This window comes from Aquarana catesbeiana, linkage group LG04, assembly GCF_042186555.1.
Source record: "Aquarana catesbeiana isolate 2022-GZ linkage group LG04, ASM4218655v1, whole genome shotgun sequence".
NCBI classification, from domain to species: domain Eukaryota; kingdom Metazoa; phylum Chordata; class Amphibia; order Anura; family Ranidae; genus Aquarana; species Aquarana catesbeiana.
Window position 1 is genome coordinate 219,631,651 of NC_133327.1, and position 17,685 is coordinate 219,649,335.

Sequence of the window (17,685 nt, forward strand, 5' to 3'; positions counted from 1 at the left end):
GTTCAAGGCAATTGTTAATAGCTGTAATTTCTAGGTCAAGAAAGTGTATGGTCGTGGTGCTGGCCTTGTAATTGAGAACAATCCCTCGATCATTGCTGTTGAGAGTAGCCATAAAGGAATCAAGGGAGGCACGGCTGCCTTTCCATAGGAGGAGGATGTCGTCTATATACCTGGCCCACACCAGCAGTTCAGGTCTGTTTAGAGCATAGACGACATCCTCCTCCCACTCGGCCATGAACAAATTGGCTAGGCTGGGGGCATATTTGGCCCCCATAGCCACGCCCTTAATCTGTAAAAAAAAGTTACCCTGGAACCAAAAATAATTGTGTTTGGTAGCGTATACCAAGAGTTCCATAATGTAGTTAATGTGAATTGGTGGAACGGATGAGTTTTTCTTAAGGTAATATTCAATGGCTGAAAGGCCCAAATGGTGTGGTATACACGTGTATAAAGCAGACACGTCGGCCGTAACTAGAATTACATCATCATGGTATGTTACTTTTTCCAAAAGTCGAATGGTGTCTCCTGTTTCTTTTAGATATGATGGAATGAGTTTTACTAGAGGTTGAAGATAGTGGTCTATATATTTCCCAATCCTATATGTAACTGAATTGATCCCACTAACAATCGGACGGCCGGGTGGGTTTATGGGATCCTTGTGGATCTTGGGTAGCTGATAAATATTAGGGATACGGGGTGCTGTTGGCACCAAAAACTCTTTTTCTTTTTTATTGAGAATATTCAGAGATAAACCCTCATTGACAATTTTCACCAGGGCCTTCTTATATTTCGAAGTGGGGTCCCCTGGTAGCTGGCTATAAGTGATATGATCGTCAAGTAATCTCTTCAATTCTTGAACATAGGTTGTTTTATCAAGTATAACAATTCCGCCTCCTTTGTCTGCGGGGCGGATAATAAGATTTTTCTTCTCACACAAGGTTTTCAGGCCTGTCTGAATCTTGGGGTCTTGATAAGTTCTCTTGATAGGTAGCTTCTCCAAATCATCTAATACTAAATTGCGGAAAACATTGATGGCTGGAGCCGTGTTGCCAGGCGGGTTAAAAAGGGAAGGATTAGATAATCCAGAATGTAATATATCACTTGGCGTATGAACCCTAGTAATACTGGTTGGGGTAGAAAGAAAATGTCTGTACACTGAGCTTCCGAACATATTTTTGTACATCAATAAACGTGTTAAATTTATTGATTTTTCTAGGTGGAACAAATTTGAGGCCCTTATCTAGAGTGTGTTTTTCTTCCTCAGATAGTGTAACGGAACTTAAGTTAAAAATGCCTGCTCCTACTGGGTTCTTTTCCTTTTTCCGTTGGAGGCGCCACCCCCCTCTGGTGCCTCGTTTGGTTTTAGGCTTCCAGAGTGATTGGGGGTGGGCCTGGGAATATCCTGATGGTATGATTGTCCTGGATAGTCATGGTTGTAATTGCATGGGATGTCAGAGTACCCCTCATTGTCACGATTCATATATGAATATGAGTCATGGTGAGTCTCATAGGGGTCAGTATCCCGAAGAGGAGCGAACCGATTATGGGTCTGTATGGCGGTGTTGTATTGATAGGCACGTCTCCCATGACCGGATCTGTCATTACACCGGTTTCTAGGGGGCCCATCAGAGTGGTTGGAGTAATAAGAGTTATCCCTGTTTCCATAATAGCCACCCCATTCTTACTGGAACCCCCTCTGCCTCTATTATAAGAGGTATATCCACCCCGTGATTGGTCACCTTGATATGAGATATTTCTTGCCCTGTTTCCAGGGGTATGGGTAGTGTCCCTATTCATGGGATATATCGGGGTGGGTGGAGGGGGGGGGGGTTCATATGTTCTATTTGAAGTTGGGGCAATGGGCTCAGAATATTCAGTTGGTATATTGCCATTAAGTGTACCTTGTTCGGCAATTAGTTTTTTCTGCCAACTAAAAACTGAATTGGTCTTATAATTGTTGACATCCCGATTATATTTTTTCAGTTTTTTAGTTCTTTGATCCCTCTCCTCTTTCTCAAGATGATTTCTCAAATTGGTAGAGAGGGAGACATATTCAGGTGTTCCAATAGAGGGAGTAAGTTTTTCTTTTAAATCCCTAATCTCTTTGTCTATCACTAGGAGCCTGGCTCGTTTTCTTTCAATTAAGAAGCCAAGGAGTTTAATCCCGGCCTCATTGAAATACTTAAACCATGCATCAGTATCAGATTCACCCTGCTGGGGATGGATCTCCCAGCATAGGCCCCTTGGGACCATTAGTTCTTTGGTGTATTGCTCCAAAATTGCGACGTCCCACTGGAGGTGTAGTTCAGTGACCATTAATTTTTTCAGTCGCATAAAAAGCCCACTGATCTTGGTCTCAATGGTATTGGAAACAAACACCCCATTGGTGTTAAAAGACCTAGATGTCCTATATTTAAAGACATCCATAGGATAAAACTAAAGCAGCGAGGGGCAGGAGGCGGAGCCTAGCAGAGCAGATATGCATTGTTAGAGCTCCACACCGCTGAGGAGAGAAGAGAAGGACAAAGCGGAGCCTGCAGGCTCAAAAGGTATCCATTTGAACATTTTTGCCCCAGGGAACAAACTGTGAAAGTTTGGGCAGGAAATATGGTACTGGGAGGAAACCGTGGCAGAAATAAAAATCACCTCACAAAGAGCTCACAGGCACTCACTGCAGCTGAAGCAGCTCCAGTCACCTCACAAGATACAGCATCAGGGCGCTCTCACAGACAAAAAATGTCACAGCAAGACTCTCCATTTGAGTCAGATACAGAACAAATCCTCTCACAAACTTCTCCACAAGCCTCCTCAGTATCCCCAGTAATATTATTACAATTTGAAAAGATGCTTCATAAGGCTTTAAAACAAACCTCAGACCAAATAACAAAAAGCCTAACCAAAGAAATAAGAGAGCTGGGAAACCGCACCGCAGCCTTAGAAATAAAAATGGATGAAATTGAAATTACAACCCAAGAAAATATAACAGAATTGGAACAATTAAAAAAAGAGAATTTAATACTTCAAACTAAGCTCGAAGATTACGAAAATAGAGCCAGACGTTCAAACTTGCGCATAAGGGGAATACCTGAAACTGTGACAGACCTGCAGTCTACTATTACTGCTCTATTACAAGAACTAAAGCCAGATATCCCTATTGAACGTTTAGAACTGGAAAGAGTACACAGAGCCCTCACAGCCAAAAAGAAAGATGGACCCCCACGTGATATAATCACAAAATTTCATTATTACAGAACGAAAGAACAAATACTAATTGCTGCAAGAGAAAAAAAAGAACTTAATTTTCAAGGACACAATTATCAAATTTTTGCTGACCTATCCCAACTTACTATTACTAAAAGACGATCCATGAAACCCCAACTAATGGAACTGCAACGCCACAACATTATGTATCAATGGGGCTTCCCCTTTTCAGTCAGATTTAACTACCAAGGTACAATTTACAGAAGCAGATCAGCAGATGAACTACAACAAACCCTTTTAAAATTAAATCTGACAGAACCCACAAGCAGCAGCACTCCCACATGCAGAAGAATGGCGTCATCTTCACCTTCAGGCAGCACCCAGAAAATTTCAGAACAAAATGGGAATCATCATTCTCACAAAAGAGGCCGTTATGCCACATCATCCATGGACCAAGAAGATTCAATGGACTGACATCCTAATTCCTGATATCTCTTCATTTATTATACTAAGAGATGGTTCTCTATAAAAAACCTATATTTATAACTGAATGTAACTGCATTCTGATAGTCACACACTGTATGGGATCATGTTACATTCCAGTTATATTTCTTATTACTTCTGATTCATATAGCCTTAGAATATATAAGTGAAATAAGGAAATTCTTGTTCAGTTATATATTATCAGGTAATAACAATAGATTTATTACTTTTTAGGACAAATATGTTCAATAATCCAGAAGTAATGGAAGCTTTTTCTTTCTTTTCCTTAAACAAATATATTATTACCTAACTAGTTCCTAGAATTATGTTTTTGTTTATTCTAATCTGAAGCAATACAACCTCAATTTTATGAGTTAACATATCTAAACAGTTACATATGAATAAAATATGTAATTGTTTACTCTAAAAGGGTTAAAATCCCAAAATAATTCAAACTATCTTCATCAATACCAAAGTTATTAACAGTACCTTTCTAACTGAATTATTTAGCCTAGGCAAGACTAACCATATACAACCACCCTGGAATAAATAATTTCAACAAAAACTATATTCTGCACTCCAATTAATGAAACATCATTTTGATGTCTTTTGACATAGCACTTCTCTCCTGTAAGCGGAAGATCCGTGTACCCCCATTAGCCCTCCTCATTCTCCCACCCATATTATGTGGGAGTGTGACGAAGGCACTTATTCCCCTGAGAGAGATATTTATTCTCTTTCACGGGTAAATTGTGATTACTTGCAAAAAATAATTTATACAATGTTTCATCTAATCTCATATGTTTTTTGTTTACTCTTTACTCCAGAATTCACTGGTTTGTTTTCTATCTATTCATCTCTTCAGTCCACACAGGTTGATCTGCGCAGTCAGCTCTGCATAACAAAAAGTAAGTCAAAACTATTTGATCTATTGCCATGGCACCACTGAATATACTTTCCCTGAATGTTCAGGGAATAAATGTCCCTCAAAAAAGGACCAAAGCCTTCCGTACTTTCAATAACAAGAAGGCTCACATAGTATGCCTCCAAGAAACACACTTCACCAAAGATTCTACTCCAAAATATATTTCTCCTTTTTATCAACAAATTTACACGGCTTCTGCCTGTACCAAGCAAAGGGGAACTCTAATTGCATTTCACCGATCCACACCATTCACCTTATCATCAGAAATTAAAGACCCAGAAGGTAGATACCTGATACTCATGGGTTATATAATGGATACAGCAATCACGGTGATTTCCTACTACGCTCCTAACAAACAACCTACACCATTCCTCTCACATATATTACAAGTGATTAATACACACAAAATAGGAACAGTGATAATGTGTGGGGATTCGAACCAGGTCCTCCTCCCATTTCTAGATAAATCACCTTTTACACCATCCAAAATAACCTCTAGATTACCTTTTTCTCAACTTCTTTCCAAATACAATCTAGTAGATTCATGGAGAGAAAGTAACCCAATGAAAAAGAAATTCACTTATTTCTCGCACCCTCATCAAACCTTCACCAGAATAGATCATATTTTTCTAACAATAGGAATGATACCAGAAATTATTGCATCAGATATAATTCCGATTCCGTGGTCTGACCATAATGCAGTATACACTACTATAGCCTCAGCCATACCAAAAGCGCATGACCCAACGTGGTACTTACCGGACATAATGCTCAAACACCCACTACATCAGATGGCCATTGAACAAGCTTTAAAGGAATACATATCAATTAATAATACAACAGACATCTCCCCAATAACACTGTGGGAAGCTCATAAGCCTATCTTGCGTGGTACAATACAAAGACAAATGGCACTATTTAAACGGGAACGCAAAAATCTAGCAAAAAAACTAGAACTCAATTTTAATGCAGCCTACATATCATTTCAAGATAATCCATCTCAGAGTACAAAATCTCATCTGGAAAAATCTAGATTGGAATACGATCTATTTCTCACTGAGTCAGTTGATAAATCCCTCAAACGCTCCAAACACAATTTCTACATGAATACAAACAAACCAGGTACATATTTGGCTCGGGCATTAAATTCAACTAACAAATCTTTCAAACCAATACGTTTGAAATTATCAAAAAATGTTTACACTTGTAATCCAGTTAAAATAGTCCATAAATTTCACTCACATCTCGCAACTTTATACAAGACAAACAATGAATTTAATCCTACAGAAGCTGAATCCTTCTTCTCAAAAATAACCTTACCTGAGTTATCTCAGAATCAAAAAAGCAGTTTGGATGAGCCTATAACTATAGATGAAGTTGCTAACGCCATAAAAGACCTAAAACTTAACAAAAGACCAGGCCCAGACGGCTACTCGGCTTTATACTATAAAACATTCTCAGAAATACTCTCTCCCATTCTCACTGAAACTTTTAACAAACTTCTAGATGGACATTCTTTTCGGCAAGAAACACTAATGGCAATTGTTTGTATGATCCCAAAACCCCTTTCTGATGATACTTCCTGTGTGAATTATCGGCCTATCTCTCTGTTAAACCTCGATATTAAATTATTAGCAAAAATAATAGCAAAACGCCTCAATAGCATTATAGGAAAATTAATACATAGAGATCAAGTAGGCTTCATGCCAAATAGACAGGCAGGCGATAATATACGCAGGGCAGTGTTATTGGCACATATTGCTAAAAAACGGAAAATCCCTTTATGTTTTCTATCTCTCGATATTAAGAGGGCATTTGACACAGTATCCTGGCAATATATGCAATATTCATTACAAAAATGGGGTTTTGGACCCCACTTTTTAACATGGATCAAAGCATTATATAATAAACCCAAAGCCTATATAAAATATGCTGGATACAAATCTGAAGCCTTTAATATCGAAAGAGGTACCCGACAGGGTTGCCCATTATCTCCCTTATTATTTGCCCTTATACTCGAACCCATGGCCCAATACATCAGAACAAACCAAACTATAACTGGCATTGAAGTAGGAGGTATTACACACAAATTATGTATATTTGCAGACGATATATTACTTTTTCTATCATCACCACAGGTCTCTGGTCCTAACTTAATACCAGCTCTTGATGGATTTGCAGCCCTATCCGGCCTTATGATTAATCCTAAGAAATGCCTAGTGCTTAATATTTCACTCACAAACATGGAATTGATCCCGGCTAGGGCTGCACTCCCATTCACATGGGCAGAGAAATCAATCCCATATCTTGGAATTCATTTAACAGCATCTCATTCTGACTTATTCTCAACCAATTATCCTCCTGTATTAAGACAGATCACAAATCTAATAAAACAATGGTCGCAACTTCCTTTATCCTGGATAGGGAAGATTAATGCAATCAAAATGACTATTCTACCCAAATTGCTTTATCTATTCAGAGTCCTCCCTATTCCAATTCCTTCCTATTTTTTGAGAATAGTACAAAAAAGAGCAACTTCGTTTATATGGGGCTCTTCTAAACCACATATACCTATACACACACTACATCTTCCCAAAAATAAAGGAGGCCTGGGATACCCTAATTTTACTAACTACTACAGAGCAGCACATTTGGCCAGTCTGTCCAAATACCATGCAAAACAGGAAATCCCATTATGGGTATTTATAGAGGCTTCAGAAAATGACCCTCTATTAATATCAAATTTATTATGGCTTGATCCTAAAGACCGCTTTAAAATTCATAATCCCATAACTAAACACTTCTTATCTCTCTGGGATAAACTAAAAACCAAATATCAGTTACAATCTCCACACAATCCTCTCCTTTCTTTTATCAGAAATCCGGCCTTTTATCCGGCATGGATCTACCCAAATTCTTTTAAAGCTTGGACAACATCAGGCATTCAGACACTAAATGACTTCATAGCATCTAAATCATTCCTTTCATTCCCATCGCTTAGAGAAAAATATGATCTACCAAACTCTGAGATATTTAGATATCTCCAAATCAAAAATTTCTATACACCATTCCTAAAGGGGGATACACCATTATCCCAATTATCCATTTTTGAATCAATCTGTACAAAAGATCCATTTGCTAAAGGTACAATTTCATCACTTTATAATCAATTATATGGAGTAGCAAATCTTAATAGACCCTCTTACGTTCAGAGGTGGGAGGAGGACCTGGGACGAACTTTAGAAGACACGGACTGGTCTAACATATGGCTCACATCTAAGTCATCTTCACCCAACATCTTAGCACTGGAGACAAATTATAAAGTCCTAACTCGCTGGTACCTTGTACCCGCTAGAGTGGCAAAATATTCACCTAATACCTCAGCTCTTTGTTTTCGAGGATGCCCAGAAATAGGCACATATTTACACATATGGTGGACGTGCCCAGTAATCCAAACCTTCTGGAAGGAAGTCTTCGTGATTGCATCTAAAATATTTAAAAAAATAATACAACCAGATCCATATTTAACTTTACTTAATCTAAAACCGGAATGGTTAACACTCTCTCAATTCAAACTTATGATCCAACTAATAACGGCTGCAAAACAAACAGTGGCCAAGGCATGGAAATCTCCTACATTGGTACTAGCAGAAACAATTCACAGAATGAATAATACAATGTCCCATGCTAAGATGGTAGCCATCGATCAAAATCAAATTCCAAAATTTGAAAAACTTTGGCATCCTTGGATAAAACAACAGTTCCTGTCAAATTTCAATGACTCTGTCCTGTTGCCATGGTAACAGATTAAATGACTTAGAGACACCCATTCTAAGGCTTCAAAGAGAACTAAAAAGAATAATAAACTGACGAGCGGGACAACCTTGTGGACCATACCTCTACCTTTCAACCCTTTTCTTCTTTCTCTTTCCTTTTCTCCACCTTACGATTAAAGCTCATTATCAGAACTTATTTGACCTATATACACTCTACTTGTAAACAATATGTATAGTAGGTATAAATCATTTAAATACCTACAAAAGTAACTAAGGAAATGATATATATCTTTAATTTAGGTTTACGTGAACCCAATGTTTAATATTTGAAATTTCATGATATTTACCTATATAAACCCTACTGTAAAACAATGAGCTTACTTTATAGATCCTTGTAAACTTACTTTATGTATATTTATGTATCTTTATAACATTGTATACTCAATAAACTTCTTTTGACAAGGAAAACTAAAGCAGCAATCAATAGTGTGTAAGAATAATGGTGGAGGTGAAGGAAAGGACTGCGCTACAATGGGGTAAGTGAGAAAAAGCTGCTAACACTCAAACATACAAAGTTCGACTCTTTTGCAGCCCAAATCCAAGATGGCTACAAACGATAAATGGAAATGGTCCTTTTTCACATCCTTTTCTTCCCAACATAGGGATGTGAAGAGGATCATCAGTAAGCACTGGAAGTTTCTCCAAAGCGATAGAATTTTGGGTCCCTTGCTCCCAGACAAGGCAGGGGTTACCTTCAGGGGAGCACGCTCTATACAGAGCGATATCGCTCCCAATACCATCGATCCCCCTAAACGAATAGCCTTTTTCCCCGAATGTAAAGGCTATTTTCCCTGCAGAAGGTGCAATGTCTGTTTGCATAATGTTCTGGGTAGACGAAAAACCGACACCTTTTTGTCCACAGTAACTTCACATACATACTCTATGAAACACTTTACAACCTGTGTAACTAGGTACATAGTCTATCTCATTACGTGCCCCTGCAAATTACAATACGTAGGGAGGACAATCAGGAATTTTATCATTAGGGTAAATGAACACCTGGCTAAAATTAAAAAGGGATGCCCCAAACATACTGTATCCCGTCACTACCTGGAACATCATGGCAAAGACCCCACCGGTACCCAATTTCAGATTATGGATCCCTTTGTCTCTAACTGGAGAGGTGATTCTTGCCTACGGGGGGTGTCTCGACTCGAGACATTCTGGATATATGAACTCAAATGTTATACACCCCATGGTATGAATGTGGAGTGGGACCTTAATTGCTTAATTGCAGGCCTAAGTGCATTTAATAACCGTCCCACTCCCCCTCCATACCCCATTCAGCATATATTCTCTCTGTTACTGTTCTCAGCAGTGAATGACCCCACATTGCTCTTATACTGAGTTTCCTCAATACTGTTTCTGTCAACTAACACTTTGGGATTGAGGTATTGATACACAATCTCGTATACTGCGTATGGTGTGTGTAACAATCTAGTGTGTTGCACAAAACATACGCTATCAAACACAGTTAGGCACGTTTATTATTACCATCATTTACCTATCAATTTAAAAATTTACCTTTTGGATATCATCTATTCCATGCTCAGGTTGTTTTATGACTCTCTTTGCCGTTTACTATGAGATTTATCTCCTAACCAGAGTTTTAACCATGTTTTGATATGCAAATGTATTTATTGTCTCCATTCAGTTTTATTTTCCCACCGGAAGTTGAACATACCCCAGAGGGTGTCACCTAATATTTTTGACACACCGACCAGCCGTCATGTCAGTGGCATTGTGCATTCCGATGCTTCAGGTCTTCACACGTATTACGTCTGACGCCGGGCTATGTGGAATCCTTCGTTGGGTACAGTTCTTTGATCACTGTGTCCCATTGGTCGGAACACACCACATGACTTTAGTTCACATTGAGGCATGGATCCCATTAACATATATCTGGCCTATTTTTCAGTCGGTCATGTGACCTAGACGTCATATGACCGCACCACGAGGTTTACCGTCCTATAAGTGACTCTGGATTGGGTAATCTCTCACGATACACCGCCCAGCTGTCTTGTCAGTGGCGTTGCGCATCCCGATGCTTTGGGTCTGCGCACGTATTACGTCCGACGCTGGGCTGTGTATAACCGTTCCTTGGGTACTGTTCTATGAATACCAGGCCTCATTGGTCCTAGCTTATCACATGATGGGAGTTCACATTGAGATTTGGAACTCATGAACACATGTCCGGCTGTGTATAACCCTCCCTTGGGTACTGTTCTATGAATACCAGGCATCATTGGTCCTAGCTTATAACATGATGGGAGTCTACATTGAGGCTTGGAACTCATGAACACATGTCCGGCTGTGTATAACCCTCCCTTGGGTACTGTTCTATGAATACCAGGCCTCATTGGTCCTAGCTTATCACATGATGGCAGTTCACATTGAGGCTTGGAACTCCTTTTCAGTCACTGATAGGATTTAAACCCCTTTTTTCATTTCAAACTCTGTTGTAACATATATTGATTTAGTTATATGTTATCTAGTGCCATCCAATAATTTGTTCGTTCTGCCTGTGTCACTGGCCATCCAGCTGGTCGTCAGACTTCGCCCCCTTGGAGGACGGCTCTCTGGCATATTAGTGTATATATTCAATGGCAATGTGAGGAGATACAGTTTTGCCCCAGTTGAAGACTAGGCATGTGCAATTCGTTTCGTTCCAAATTCGTTTTTTAACGAATTTCGATAAATTCTTTAATTCGGGAATATCCGAATTAACGAAAACCCGTTTAACGAATTTTTTCCGAATATTCGTAAATTCGATAAAGTTGGACATTCGTAAATTCGGGCATTCGTACATTCGCAATTTATGTACATTCGTAAATTCAGAAATCTGAAATAATAGTTAACTAATAATAACTTAACTATTAGTAATTACTAGTAACTTTTAAATTATAGGTATTGTAATTTCCTTTCAAATTTGGCTGTTAGTGAACGTAACACATACAAATTTATCCAAAGTTATGATCCGAAAAAACGGAATGTAATGAATGTAATGAATTAATAATAATAAATAACAATTTATCAATCGGATAAATTCGTATTTGTTACGTTCACTGACAGTCAAATTTCAAAGGAAATTACAATACCTATAATTTAATAGTTAGTTATTATTTCAGATTTTTGAATTTTTCGGGTTTTTGGATTTTCAAACTTAGAATTTACAAATTGCCGAATTTTCGAATTTACAAATGTACGATTTTACGAATTTACGAATGTACGAATGTACAAATGTACAAATGTAAAATGTACGAATGTACGAATGAACGAATGTACGAATGAACGAATGTACGAATGAACGAATGTTCGAATTTACAAATGTACGAATGAACGCATTTACAAATTTACGAATGAACGAATTTACAAATCGCGATCATAACGAATGACCCGAAAAACGAAAAAAATAATAAACTAATGAAACTAAAACGAAAATGAACAAATTTTTTTGGCTGTTCACATGTCTATTGAAGACCCCTTAGTGTCGAAACCGGTCGGGCCAGCATTTCTTGTATCCCACATTGCTCTTATTTTATTACTTGTTTTTTGTGATCACTTTTATTACCTTGGAGTCTACCATTTGACTTTTTTAATAAACCCAATTGGTTTTTGACCTGCACCATTGGAGTCCTTCTCCTTTCCTCTGTTTTATATGATTACTTCCTGGAGCCTTCACGGAACAGCTTCGGATATGGCTATCAGGCTGGGGAGCACTTGGAGTCTGCACAGTTCAGGAGCCGAGGATATTACATTGAACCAGGTCCCATTCATCTGTGTCCAGCACCTGAGCAACCTTCGATGAATACAGCACAAGTTCCCAAGCTTGTTTGACCCCTCTGTCGTACGACATTCAGGGTTCATCACAGCTGGTAAGAGTACCTATTTACTTTTCGAGTTTCGTTGTTATTGACTACAGACAAGCCTTACACCTCTGTCGTACGACATTCGGGGTCCATCACAGCTGGTAAGAGTACCCATTTACTTTTCGAGTTTCGTTGTTATTGACTACAGACAAGCCTTACACCATTTTTCCAAGATTGGGACTACCTCCGTCAGAGGGACATACCATTCAACACTCTTGTGGACACTTTTTTCACCTACTTACTGGGCTATATTTAGTCTAGCCAATATGTTTTGGTTTCACGTTTAGTTTTTTACTTATACTTTTTAATAGCGTTACACTGTCACTGTATTATCTAAGTTGAACTTTGTATGTTTGAGTGTTAGCAGCTTTTTCTCACTTACCCCATTAGAGCGCAGTCCTATTCTTCACCTCCACCATTATACAAAGCAGCCTATCTCGCCAGATGCTGCCCAGGTAAGCTTGACAAAATTTGTCACGAACGCAACACAATGGGGTTGATTTACTAAAGGCAAATCCACTTTGCACTGCAAGTGCACTTGAAAGTGCAGTCACTGTCAATCTGAGGGGAAGATCTGAAATGAGGGGAAGCTCTGTTGATTTTATCATCCAATCATGTGCAAGCTAAAATGCTGTTTTTTATTTTCCTTGCATGTCCCCCTCAGATCTAAAGCAACTGCACTTTTAAGTGCACTAGTAGTGCAAAGTGGATTTGCCTTTAGTAAATAACCCCCCCCCCCAAGGATCTGGAGCCCTTTGTTTGTTTACTTTAACTAAATATCTTGTAGCGATGAAGACCTATATTTGCGGTTATCTGAAGGTACACCTAGATGCGTTATCCTCAACCTCAGCATCTCTCCCTGAAGTGGTCACCTGAAGTTTAAGATCCATTATCCTTCCCCGTATCCCTCCAATTTGATGACACAAGTAGTTTAAGGTTGTAGTTGTTTCAATAGAAAATATTAGAACTTATAGGACTGTTACAATGTATGTTGTTTAAGCTGGGGTATGCCCAGAGGCTTTATTAACCGGTTCAATACAGGGCATTTTCACCCCTTCCTTCCCAGACCAATTTTTTATTTTCAGAGCTGTCGCACTTTAAACGACAATTGCGCGGTCATGCGACGCTGTACCCAAACAAAACTGATGTCCTTTTTTCCCCACAAATAGAGCTTTCTTTTGGTGGTATTTGATCACCTCTGCGGTTTTTATTTTTTGCGCTATAAACAAAAGAAGAGTGACAATTTTGAAAAAAAACACAATATTTTATACTTTTTGCTATAATAAATATCCCAATTTAAAAAAAAAAATGTTTTCCTCGGTTTAGGCCGATACGTAATCTTCTACATATGTTTGGTCAAAAAAAATCGCAATAAGCGTATACTGATTGGTTTGCGCAAAAGTTATAGCGTCTACAAAATACGGGATAGATTTATGGCATTTTAAATTTTTTTTAATTAATTTATTTTTTTTAACTAGTAATGGCGGCTATCTGCGATTTTTTTTTTATACAGCGATCAATGCTTTAAAATTGCATTGATTACTGTATAAATGTGACAGGCAGGGAAGGGGTTAACCACTAGGGGGACACGAGGGGTTAAATATGTTTCCTAGGGGAGTGATTCTAACTGTAGGGGGTGGGGACTCACAAGGGGAGGAGACCGATCAGTGTTCCTCTGTACTGGGAACACAGATCGGTCTCCTCTCACCTGACAGGACGTAGATCTGTGTGTTTACACACACAGATCCACGGTCCTGCTTGGTTAACGGGCAAGGGTATACGAGTAGCTGCGCTCCCCTGCTAGAACCTCCAAACAAGATCCAAGAAAAGGATTTTACGGTGAATACAAAAATCCAATTTGTATTTCTTGTTCTTTGAGAGACAAAGGATTAATGGGTAATTGGGACATCCAAAAGCAGTCCAACTGAGGGGAGAGTAACACAGCAAACAAAACTCTAACAGGCCCAGGTTTAAATAACAGAATAAACTAGGGGACGCCTGCTGTTAAAGAGCTGGCCGAAAGACCTTACACCCAAAGCTGCAATCAGATGAGACCTGAACATCTACATGGTAAAACTTAGAGAACGTGTGAACAGAATACCAGATGGCAGCCTGGCAAATCTGGAAAACAGTTGCCTGGAGCCAAAAAGATCACAGATCTAGTAGACTGTGCGCTGACAGGAAAGAGTGGTACCCAGTCCCTAAGACCACAAGATTGGGCACCACACCATGAGCTCTTTAAGCCACTGAGAAAAGTTGGAACAAGAAGCTGACTCCCCTTTGTAGGGACTATGAAGGAAGACAAAGACAGACTTTCTAAAGAAATCAGTAGCTGTGAGGTAGATGGGCACAGCTTGAACTATATCCAGGCAATGAAAGAAAATCTCCTCCTAATGTACTGGGGCTGGAAAGCGGGAAAGAAGCACAATGTCCTGATTGAGATGAAAGGTCAAAACCATCTTAGAAAGGAAGGAGGCTCTAAGTCTTAATACCACCTTGTGCTTGTTTCAGATCAGAAAAGGTTCTTTATAGGATAAAGCTGCTAGTTCACATATGTGTTTTGCAGAGGTGATAAGGACAAATAAAACAAACCTGGGAATGTGGAAAGGGGAATATCCCTGGTAGATTCAAAAAACAGTTTCTGTAGTGGTGAGAGAACCAAATTAAAATCCCCTGGAGACATGGGTGTGTGCACAGCAGTAGTTACATAAGTGACAGCCTGTACAAAGGCCTTAAATAAAGAATGGGATCAGTCTCTGAAAAAACAATGCAAACAACAAGACCTGACTCTTGGTCATGATTCCTCTCTCTGGGTTGAAAGCTGCTTTCCCTGCTAGAACCCGAACAGATTGTGGTACCGTATCTCCCTGTACCAGTTCAGAGCTGTAAATGTAAATCACCAAAATGCCCTCTATCTCAGTCCTGCAAAGGAATCAGGTTCCTTTGCGGGATCAAGGCCTTTCTTTAACCAAGGCTTCATCCATGGTATCATGTCTGATACCATGAATGAAGTCTTGGTTAAAGAAAAAAAAATTATTGTGAAAAGGAAAAAATGGCTAGTAAAATGGTTTAATGTTTCCCTGCAAAGAAAAAAACATCCATCCTTCTAGGACACTAGCAAGAAACCAAGGCATGAAGTATAAACCAACTGTAGTAGGTAGTGCAAACCAATCATCTCTGAATCATCTGTTCCTCAATGTGCCATTAAATTGATTTTTAATTGATTGCCACAAGTTACTGCACACCATTTTTATTGCATTCTGAATTGTTAAAGGTCAACTAAAACCACCTGATCTTACAGTTTTGGACATCTGGCTAACACTGAACTCCAGGCAAACAGCCTAACAAGGTTGTTTTGGCTGCCAAAAGATTTTTTTATTTCATTCAGTGATCCAGATCCTCCTGCAGACAACATAGCCAGGTTAAAGACCTCACTCTTCCCTACTGCAGTTAAAGAGAACCAGTCACTGGCAGTTGAAATAATCTGCATCTCCATTCTTGAATTTCTATAATAATGTAGCCTTACTTTTTGAAAATTGAGAGACTTTCGTATAGTTCTATAGGAGATTATTTATTTGTATTATTTTCCTCTCTGAGCAGTGTAACCTCAAATCCTCCACAGAGGCTGTCATATCTTCTGCCTCAGTTCAGTATTGAAATCAGACACTCATACAAGCTCTTCTTTAGAAGCCTAGAGAAGGTGTCTGCTTTCAGCATTGAACTTCAGCATAATATAAAGGTGCATCTATTGAGGCTCCACATTCAGCTGACAGTTTGCAAGAGAACATAAAAGTAATTTAATTGAAACCTCACTCCACCAAATCAACTAAAGCCTGGTACACACTAATGCCCTGTACACACGGTCGGATTTTCCGACGGAAAATGTGTGATAGGACCTTGTTGTCGGAAATTCCGACCGTGTGTGGGCTCCATCACACATTTTCCATCGGAATTTCCGACACACAAAGTTTGAGAGCTTGCTATAAAATTTTCCGACAACAAAATCTGTTGTCGGAAATTCCGATCGTGTGTGTGATCGACGCACAAAGTGCCACGCATGCTCAGAATGAATTAAGAGACAAAAGCTATTGGCTACTGCAGCGTTTATAGTCCCGCGGTACGTGTTTTGGATTTGTGTGACTGTGTGTATGCAAGACAAGTTTGAGCCAACATCCGTCGGAAAAAATCCATGGATTTTGTTGTCGGAAAGTCCGATCAATGTCCGACCGTGTGTACAGGGCATAACAGTTTTTTTTTGTTCAGGTGAAGAGCTCAGGAGGAGCCGCTGTACTAACGATCCAATGTTAGTACAGTGATCTGCCCTGCTGAGCTATTGTGTTCTGACAGGGGGACAGCCCCCCCCCTAGCCAGAGCACACCGCCTGTGCTCTAAGCCATCGGGGGCTGATCGGCAGACCTTTTTTGAATGTTGGCCGGTTTCTATTGAACCGGTCAATGCTGCCCGATATTTGACCCGTGTGTAAAAGGCTCAAGGCTCTGTGCACTGCCACTACCCTCCTCAATTTGAATCGCCACTTTTTTAGCTATTTTTTTTCTTAAACCTTAGGTCTGGCCCCGCCCACCCACCACCATTCTTGCCTAGGCTAGAATTGTGTGCTTCTGCTGCCTCAGCCCTCCACATATCCCAGGAGGCTGTAGGAGTAGAGACTACAGCGGCTGGTGGGAGGAGCAGCAGACACCAATAAATGCTGGCTGTCTGAACCTGGAAAAGACAGCTGGCTTCCGATGACTGCACCTGATCAGCGAATCCCAGTTGGACAACACTGATACTAAAAATGAAAAATTCACTTACGTATATCATTTATATTTAACCCCTTTATAACTGCTCAACCAATGTGTGCACTGGCAAAAGGGTGAGCTTTAACGCCACATGCCGCACATGCTGTATGCATCACTGGACGGCTGGTGTTATTGTGTTGAGCGTGCGCTCCAAGCACAAAAGACCAAGCTGTCAAAGACAGATCTTGGTCTAGCCAAAAGATCAGTAGCCAGAGCAGGCAGGAAGGTTAAAAATACAATAAATTGTGATAAACACCATATATTTTTATTATGTGATTGAAATTTGGTTTTAAACATCTGCTAATGTGAAATACAGTATCTCTCAGGAAGTCCAGTAATGAGAATTCTCTGCAGTAATTTGCATCTTTACCTCTCAAACAAAATTAGAACGATGGCATAATTTACTCACCCACATCGATTTTTCAGTGATGTAGTTATTTCACATTATGGTAATTTCACTGGTGGAGCATGTCAACACATTTGAGCTATGCTATGCCTATGACAGGTATGCAGAGTCTAAAGTTTTATATTGATATCTAAACACTGGGGTTTTTGGGAGATATAAAACTTTA

The 17,685-nt window shown here is 39.4% G+C and overlaps 1 protein-coding gene across 10 annotated transcripts in view; it reads right to left on the bottom strand.

Annotated features, from left to right (window-relative positions):
- Positions 1 to 17,685, bottom strand: part of PHC3 (polyhomeotic homolog 3) — a 133,621-nt gene that overhangs the window by 35,777 nt on the left and 80,159 nt on the right. The window lies entirely within an intron of this gene.